Here is a 9,213-nt window from a genome sequence, read left to right as displayed (position 1 = left end):
CACAGCAGAGAAGGCCCTGCTCCTGGTAGCCACCTGCCTCACTTCCTTTGGCAGGGGCTCGCAGAGAAGGACCCCTGAGGATGTCTTTGGGGGGACATGGGAGGAATGGTGCTGTTGAGCTTGTGTCCTGCCCGTGGGTTTCTGGTGGGTAGGTCCTAGGCCTCCGTGTGAACAGAATACTGGAATAGTTGAACACTTGGTCTGATCCAGCATGGCTCTTCTTATATTCTTAGATATAAATAAAAGACTCCCAATGTGAAATCCTGGAAAGCAGCTGCCAGTCAATAATGTCGGTCAGCCTTTTCGTTGGACTATAACTCTCCGCCCCAATGAAATTCCTGAGTATTGGCCATGCTGGCTGAGGCTAATAGGAGCTGAAGTCCAAAATGTCTGGAATGCCAGTGGAGGCGATGCTGAGGAGATCAATTGTCCAACTTGCTCAAAGGCAGCTTCCTATGTGAATAAAGTACAGCATTAAGAACTCTGGAGAACCTGAATTTGGGGGGTGGGGGCAGCTGTGAGTCAGTGGAAGAGCACCTCTTTGTATGCAAAAGGCCCCCAGTTCAATCGGTATTGTCTGACTGGCAGAGGCTGTGCAGAGATTTAGGCAGGATATTTTCTCAGCTCTACCTGGAGATACAATGGATTGAACGTAGGATCTTTTGCATCTTGTACTTCTGAGCTCTAAGCCACCATCCTGTTTGTCACGGTGGCCCTCCAGGTGCCCCTGGGAAGCCACAAGCAGGATACAGAGGGCAAAAGCCCTCTGTTCAATCCCTGGCATCTCCAGATAGAGTTGCAAAAGAATCCTGTCTGAAACCCTGGATAGCGGCTGCCAGTCAGTGTTGCTAACACTGGGCTAGATGGATCAAGGGTCCGACTCAGTAGAAGGCAGCCCGAATGTTCTCAAAATACTAGAACCCGGGGTCATCTCATGAAGCTGATTGGTGGGAGATTAAGGACAAATAAAAGAAAGGACTACTTAGCACAGCACATAGTTAAATTATGGAACCCACTACCACAGGATGTAGTGATGGCCACCTATTTGGATGGCTTTAAAAGGGGGTTGGATAGATGCCTGGAGGCAAAGGCTATCCATGGCTACTAGCCCTGATGGTTGTGTGCTATCTCCAGTATTCGAGGCAGTAAGCCTGTGTTACACCAGTGCTGGGGAACATGGGTGGGAGGGTGCTGTTGCTGCATTTTTTGGTCTCTGGCCAACAGCTGGTTGGCCACTGTGTGAACAGGGTGCTGGACTATATGGACCTTTGGTCTGATCCAGCATGGCACTTCATATGAGGTTCTGCACTGTAGTGGTTCCATTCCTACTTTGATGGACAGTTCCAGAAGGTGGTGCTGGGGGATTATCTCCGTGCCATAGAATGGAGAGCTGGAAGGGGGCCTATATGGCTATTGAGTCCAACCCCCTGCTCAATGTAGGAATCCACCTAAAAGCATCCCTGAAAGATGGCAGTCCAGCTGCCTCTTGAAGGCCTCTAGGGTGGGAGAGCCCACGACCTCCCTAGGTAACTGGTTCCTTTGTTGTAGTGCTCTAAGAGTCAGGAAGTTTTTCCTGATATCTAGATAGAATCTGACTTCCTGTAACATGAACCCATTATTCCGTGTCCTGCACTCTGGGATGATCGAGAAGAGATCCTGGCCCTCCTCCGTGTGACAAACTTTCAAGTATTTGAAGAGTGCTATCATGTCTCCCCTCAATCTTCTCCAGGCTAAACATGCCCAGTTCTTTCAGCTGTTATTATTGTTTTTAACCAGGCCAGGGCTCCTGTATCTTTAACAGTTGCACAGCAAAGGGGAATTCAGCAGGTGTCATTTGTAGGCCTGCAGCACCTGGTGAAATGCCCTCTTCATCACAACAGTTCAAGCTGCAAGAGCCCTGCCCTCTTTTGTATCTGGTCAAGAGGGCAGGGCTCCGACAGCTTTAACTGTTGTGATGAAGAGGGAATTTCACCAGGTGCTGCATGCATACTAATGACACCTGCTGAAACCCCCTTGGCTATACAACTGTTAAAAGTACAGGAGCCCTGCCCTCCTTTTCATATGGTTACCCTATACAATATCCAAGGTAGTCTTCTTGGGTGCTCTCTGTTCATCTTGGGGCCCTGGCAAGTGCCCAACTGTGCCAACCTCTGGAGCCAGCCCTGACAAGAGTGTGCATTCCTGTTTTGGGGGTGAAATTTTGGAAATTCTGGGGGCTGCATTGTGTGGGGCTTTGTCCTGCAGCAGCTTTTCTAATAGAGACTCAAGGGGTTAAATGCACTTAGCTCTTCATGCCTAGAGTGGATCAGCCAGAAATTGGAGGAAGGGAGTGCAGGGTGTATGTGTAGGGAATGTGTAGGCTCCTTCCTGTTCCATGTCTCGGATCTGCTTTGGAATTACCCTCCCAAGCAGTTGAGAGAGGGAGAGAGATCTCTGGTTTCTAGGGGGCTGGGGCCAGGGGCATGATAATGCAAAGATCTCAAGAAGCGGATGAATTACAGCAAGAACGAGGAGATTCCTTGATTCAGGGCAGGAAAAGAGAGAAGAAAGTTTAACGTCTGAACGTGCCTTATAGCGAGTCATTTTGTGCCCATCTAGACAAACATTCTGGCTGATAATGGCTTTCTAAAGTCCCAAGCAGAGAATGGGCATTACCAGCCTGCCTAGATCTCTGGCACAAGTCATCAACCAGGGTAATTGCAATTATTATTATTATTTAGGGTGACCCTATGAAAAGGAGGACAGGGCTCCTGTATCTTTAACAGTTGCATAGAAAATGGAATTTCAGCAGGTGTCATTTGTATATATGGGGAACCTGGTGAAATTCCCTCTTCATCACAACAGTTAAAGCTGCAGGAGCTATGCTAGAGTGACCAGATTTAAAAGAGGGCAGGGCTCCTGCAGCTTTAACTGTTGTGATGAAGAGGGAATTTTACCAGGTTCTCCATATATACAAATGACACCTGCTGAAATTTCCTTTTCAATACAGGAGCCCTGTCCTCCTTTTCATATGGTCACCCATTATTATTATTATTATTATTATTATTATTATTATTATTATTATTATTTTATTATATTTATATCCTGCCTTTTTTCCTCCAAGGAATCCAAGGCGGTGTACATAATCCTCTCCGTTCCATTTTTATCCTCACAACAACAAACCTGTGAGGTGGGTTGGGCTGAGAGTCTGTGACTGGCCCAAAGTCACCCAGCGATCTTCCATGGCCGAGTGGGGACTAGAACCCAGATCTCCCGACTCCCAGTCCAACACTTTAGCCACTACACCAAACTGGCTCTAAAACATTTACTAAACATTTACTAAAACATGATTGCAATACCAATGTAGAACTATTTTATTTCGTTCTGCTGACCAATAAATGTGAATGTTGCCGGATCAGTCTGTTATAAAGAAAAATACCTATTTCACATGCAATTTTCTTTTATTGATTAAAAGTACAAAAATATATATACAAAATTGGGCTTGGTAAACAACTTTTTAAAAAAATTCTTCACATTCAAATTAGGTAGAAAAAGAGTGTTTACCAACTTTTCACCAAAAATGCCTGCTCTTTGGGGGAATTTGTCCTACTTTAATGCTTTTAGTTTGTTGCCTACTATTGAAATTGATTTGCTGTTGGCTGTCCTATATGGAATTGGGCTAACTTGCTGTATTATCTTTGTTGCATTGCTGCTTGGTTTTCTTATTTTTATTGCCTCATTTTTACTTTGATGTTAGCAACCTTCATGAATGGAAAGATACGATTTTTTTTTAAAAAAATCCCCAAATAAATAAGACCAAATTCTCTTTATGATTGGGGGCAACAGAAATATTTATTATCTATAAAGCACAGTAATGTTTATTATCTATAAAATTATCCTATATGCTAGTTTCCCCAAATTTAGTACCCCCCCCCGCAGATATTTTGGACACAAACACAACATTCCTGACTATTGTCCATGCTAGCTGGGGATGATGGGTGTTGGAGTCCAAAACATCTGAAAGGCACCGGGTTGGGGAAGGCTGTTATATACTAACAGCAAACTCATTCTTCAAGCGTGGATGTAGTCAAAATGCTATCATCCATGCATTAATCAGGAAGGTACTAGCAAGGTTCGTAGAACTATAAACGTTCTTTAGAAAAAGAACCTGAAAGGGGTAGGGGGAACCCAAAACACCTCAGTGAGGACTGAGCATCCTCAGCGGGCACGAAATGTTGGAGAAAGAAAAAAAAATGGGGAGGAGGCAGAATGGAGAATCCTGGACTAGGGTATGGCTGGCTGGAATCCTGAACAGGAGCATGCCATGCTGCAACATCTTGTTGCAGGTCCCACATATACGATCAGGTTATGCAGCAGGGTATATTTATCCACATCACTGTGCACTTATTAGCACTGGGTTTCGTTTCCAGCCTGGGAGTGACATCCAGGGATAAAAATGGAGGCACACAACTCTGCACGACCCGAGATGAGAGAGAAGTTTGGGGCAGGAGGAAGAGACTGTCACGTTGTCAAAGTTGGGACCGTCGGGCTGTTTCTGGCTGTGGCAGACCCCCGACTCTGACCTAGGCTAGATTATATTTATATCTCATTTCCCCTCCTCTTACCTGGAACCTGTGATGGTTTACATGGCCCCCTCCTCTCCCTTTTATTCTCACAAGAACCCTGTGAGGTAGGTTAGGATGAGAATCAGTCATTGGCCCAAAGTCATCCAGTGAACTTTATGGCCGAGTGAAGACTAGAACTCAGATCTCCTCTGAGTTCCAGTCCAACGTTCTAACCACTACATCACACTGCATATATAGAGATAGAGGGAGAGTGTGCAAGAGGAGGATTTAATCACATGAGTTCCCACCTTCATATGGAGTCCTTGGGGGTCAGCCATACATGGCCGATGGTATTCTTGCAGGGACACACAGTGTGCTGGGCCTTTTAGCCTCCCAAACATCCAATTATGATCTGAATCGGACCCCCATTTCTGTTTCAGATTCCAAGACATTCGGAAGACATGGCAGTCCATTGCTCCAAATCAGAGCAGATGCCACAAGATACTGACTCAACACAGCTTGCCACAGAGATCCAGCCAGAATGGGACGGAGAGGGTTACTTTCTGAGTAAGCACTGAAGCAGTGTAATGTAGTGGCTAGAGTGCTGGACTTAGACCAGGGGTGAGCAACTTGTAGCCCAGAACATTGGGAAGGCCTCAGCTTCCATCATTTCTCACCTTTGGCTATGCTGGCTAGGGCTGTTAGGAACTGATAGTCAAAACATCTGGAGGGCCACAAGTTGCCCATTCCTGGTCTAGACTGTGGAGGCCTGGTTTCAGATTCCAGCTGATCTAGAAAGCTCATTTGGCCTGGTCACTGGATGGGTTCAGGTGTCATGTGAAAGCATGGCTTGCTTGAATGGTTGCACCGGAACTTGCCCACGAAGTGTGGTTTATTTAGGAGCCAGTAAACCAGATTCTGAAACTATGGTTTGAAGCTGGCTTACAAACCACAGTTGGTGCTAACCGTGGTTTTCTCTAAGACCCTGTTCAGACAACACACTGAGCCACGGTGGGTAAGCATTTTGAGCTAAGCGTTATGACTTAGCATGTTGAGTGAGCCATGACTTAGTGTGTCGCGTGAACCATGGTGGCTACGTAACCATGGTTTAAACACACTCACTAACCATTTGCTGCAAAAGGGTTAGCGGCCTAACCATGGCTTAGCGTGTTGTCTGAACAGGCCCGAAGTCTGAATTCACAGACCGTTGTCAAACCACCGTTAGGGCTGTTGTTCCACCTCAAAAAACTACTGCACCGTGGAGGTGAGAGTGAAAGTATGAATTTAATAGCAAACAGACTTGGCTTTGCATGAATTGGAATAGCTCCGTGGTGCAGTAGTTCCGTGAGGGAGGGGGCAGGGCCGAGCTGCATGCAAATTTCAGAAGGGGGATTCATTATGCATGAGCCACATTTGCATTATTCATGAGCCCCTCTGTGGGGTGAAGGGACTGAAGGGCAAAAAAAGCAGGAAAGCAGCAGGACTGGTAGCACCTGTGGCAGCATGGGATTGACACGAGTTAATTATTATAATTATTCATTATTATTCAAAAATCTAACCCAAAAAATCATCCTTTCAGTAAACATTGGCTGCACTACACCCCTGATGATCTATCATTTCTTTCCCCACCTTCTTTATTTCCTCATCAGAGTATGGTTTCTCTAGGGTGCCCATATGAAAAGGAGGACAGGGCTCCTGTATCTTTAACAGTTGTATTGAAAAAGGAATTTCTGCAGGTGTCATTTGTATATATGGAGAACCTGGTGAAATTTCCTCTTCGTCACAACAGTGAAAGCTGCAGGTGCCCTGCCCTCTTTTAAATCTGGTCACTCTAGTATAGCTCCTGCAGCTTTCCGAAGAGGGAATTTCACCAGGTTCTCCATATATACAAATGACACCTGCTGAAATGCCCTTTTCTATGCAACTGTTAAAGATACAGGAGCCCTGTCCTCCTTTTCATAGGGTCACCCTAGTTTCTCCGATATGGGTTCTGTCTCATGATGTCTCTTTAATCCAACAGGTGACGAGCAAGTAAAGGCACAAGAAGAGAAGAATCTTCAGCCCCAAAGGCCTCCATGAGTGGAAGTCAACGAGACATTACTGGGAAAAGCCAAGGAGAAAGTCTTGCTGTGTCCTGGGGAGCAAGCAGTGTCTGGAAATCAGAAGAGGGTGGGGAAAGCCCTGGAATGTTACTCAAAGAAGACAGCAGAACGAGTGTTTCTTTGCCAGGAAGGAGACCAAACGTTACAAGGGGAAATCTTTAGTTATAAGGAAAACCAGACGCGAGGCCTCCGCCTGAGTTTTCACCTCCCTAAAAATCGGAAGATGCCGACCGGAGAAAAGGGCTATGAATGCTCCTATTGTGGCAAAGCCTCCGATTGCGGAGCGCACCTTGTGAAGCACGAGAGGGTCTACACAGGGGGAGAAGCCCTACAGCTACGCCAGCTGCGGCAAGAGCTTCAATCGGAAATAATCCCTCGTCACCCACGAGAGGGTCCACACGGGGGAGAAACTGTATCGGTGCCCAGACTATGGCAAAAGCTTCAGCAAGGAAGCGGCCCTCAGCGTTCACGGCAGAACCCACACGGGGGAGAAGCCCTACGCGTGTGCCGAGTGCGGGAAGGGCTTCACCACCAGCTCGCACCTCGTACGGCACATCAGCGTGCACACGGGCGAGAAGCCGTACTGGTGCGCCGAGTGTGAGAACAGCTTCAGCCAGCGCTTGGACCTCCTTGTCCATGAGGGGATGCACACTGGCGAGAAGCCGTACCGGTGCGCCGAGTGCGGGAAGGGCTTCCTTTCTCGCTCCAACCTGACTCATCACAGAAAGGTGCACTCGGGAGAGAAGCCGTACAAATGCTCTGAGTGCGGAAAAACCTTTGGCAAGAGCTCCAACCTCATTGAGCACAAGAACATCCACACGGGGGAGAAGCCGTACAAGTGCTCCTAGTGCGAGAAACGGTTCATTTCCATGTCCAACCTGATCCACCACAAACGGACGCACACGGGGGAGAAGCCCTACTGGTGCTCGACCTGTGGGAAAAGCTTCGGCATGCGGTCCAAGCTGGCCGAGCACCAGAACGTTCACACAGGGGAGAAGCCGTACGGCTGTTCCAGCTGTGAGAAAAGCTTCGTCTCCAGCTCCAACCTGAGCAACCACAGGAAGGTGCACCTGGGCGAGAGGCCGTATCGGTGCCGGGGCTGTGGGAAAAGCTTCAGCTGGAGGTCCAAGGTGGCTCAGCACAAGCGGATGCATGTGGGAGAGAAGCTGTGCAGATGCTTGGACTACGGGGAGGGCGTCGGTCAGAAATCGCGGCTTGTGAAACATGAGGGGACACGTTTGGGGGTTCAAGCTGTGTGAAATGTTTCCTTCTGGGAACCATAGGCGTGCGCAGTACATTTCGTTAGGGCGTGCACCCAGGGATTTATTTTTTTTTAAAGGCGAACATGGATTGAAAACTCAATAATAAAGGATATTATTTTTATTCATTTATTTGAATAAATGAAGGAGGGCAACCAGGATGATCAGGGGTCTGGAAACAAAGCCCTATGAAGAGAGACTGAAAGAACTGGGCATGTTTAGCCCGGAGAAGAGAAGATTGAGGGGAGATGTGATAGCACTCTTCAAATACTTAAAAGGTTGTCACACAGAGGAGGGCCAGGATCTCTTCTCGATCCTCCCAGAGTGCAGGACAAGGAATAACGGGCTCAAGTTATTGGAAGCCAGATTCCAGCTGGACATCAGGAAAAACGTCCTGACTGTTAGAGCAGTACGATAATGGAATCAGTGACCTAGGGAAGTTGTGGGCTCTCCCACACTAGAGGCCTTCAAGAGGCAGCTGGACAAGCATCTGTCAGGGATGCTTTAGGGTGGATTCCTGCATTGAGCAGGGGGTTGGACTCCATGGCCTTGTAGGCACCTTCCAACTCTGCTATTCTATGATTCTGTGATTTATTAAACACTGTCGACATGGATGCCCTACTCCGCATTCAGCTGGCCTGACCACGGGAGGGCTGATGCAGGTGGGGGGAGTGAGGAGACGCTCCTCAGGCCCCAGCATTGGTGGGGTTTGCAGTGACTCTGGCCAGAGTAAGAGCTTAAGAGGTGATATTAGCCTTTGGGGCCCTTCCTCCTGGCCTCTTTGAAGTGTGGCTCCCAGTAGAGAGGCTCTCGGCAGAGTGATTCCTTTTCATTCCTGCTGCCGGGAGCAACAGTGTGCTGTCAGTAGTAGTGGGGTAGCCAGAGGGCAGCCGGAGGACCATTCCTGCTGCGTCTGGATCCCCTTCTGGATCCCTACTCAATGGCCCCCCAGTTTGGCTCTTACTGTTTGGGACATTAGGGTGTGCCTGGGCACTCCCGGAACACCCTTTGCGCACACCTATCCTGGGAACATTCTCAGTACTTGCTCAGACCTTTAACGTGACACCGCATTAAAGACATCTCTTTGCTGAACAGCTGTAAAGTTGTGTGGGGCGAGGGCGATTTGAAGCAGAGAAGTAGCCGTTGGGAGGGAATGCTTAACCATTGGAGGTTGGTGGCTCTGATTTTGGTGGGTCTGTGGATCCATTCCAGGGGGCTGTCTTCACGGCGCTGGGCTGGCACCACCTCCCTCTTCAAACTTTCCCTCCTCTGGGGTGGTGTTGGGTAATCCCGATGCCGAGGAGGGAG

At 48.1% G+C, this 9,213-nt stretch overlaps 1 pseudogene; it reads left to right on the top strand.

Annotated features, from left to right (window-relative positions):
- The first annotated feature begins 6,869 nt into the window (after window positions 1-6,869).
- On the top strand, window positions 6,870-7,905 carry LOC134395596 (zinc finger protein 239-like; annotated as a pseudogene).
- The last annotated feature ends 1,308 nt before the right edge of the window (window positions 7,906-9,213 follow it).

This window comes from Elgaria multicarinata, chromosome 3 (genome assembly GCF_023053635.1).
Source record: "Elgaria multicarinata webbii isolate HBS135686 ecotype San Diego chromosome 3, rElgMul1.1.pri, whole genome shotgun sequence".
Classification (NCBI taxonomy): Eukaryota; Metazoa; Chordata; class Lepidosauria; order Squamata; family Anguidae; genus Elgaria; species Elgaria multicarinata.
Note: the sequence above shows the minus strand (reverse complement) of the source record. Positions and strands in the feature narration are given on the sequence as shown.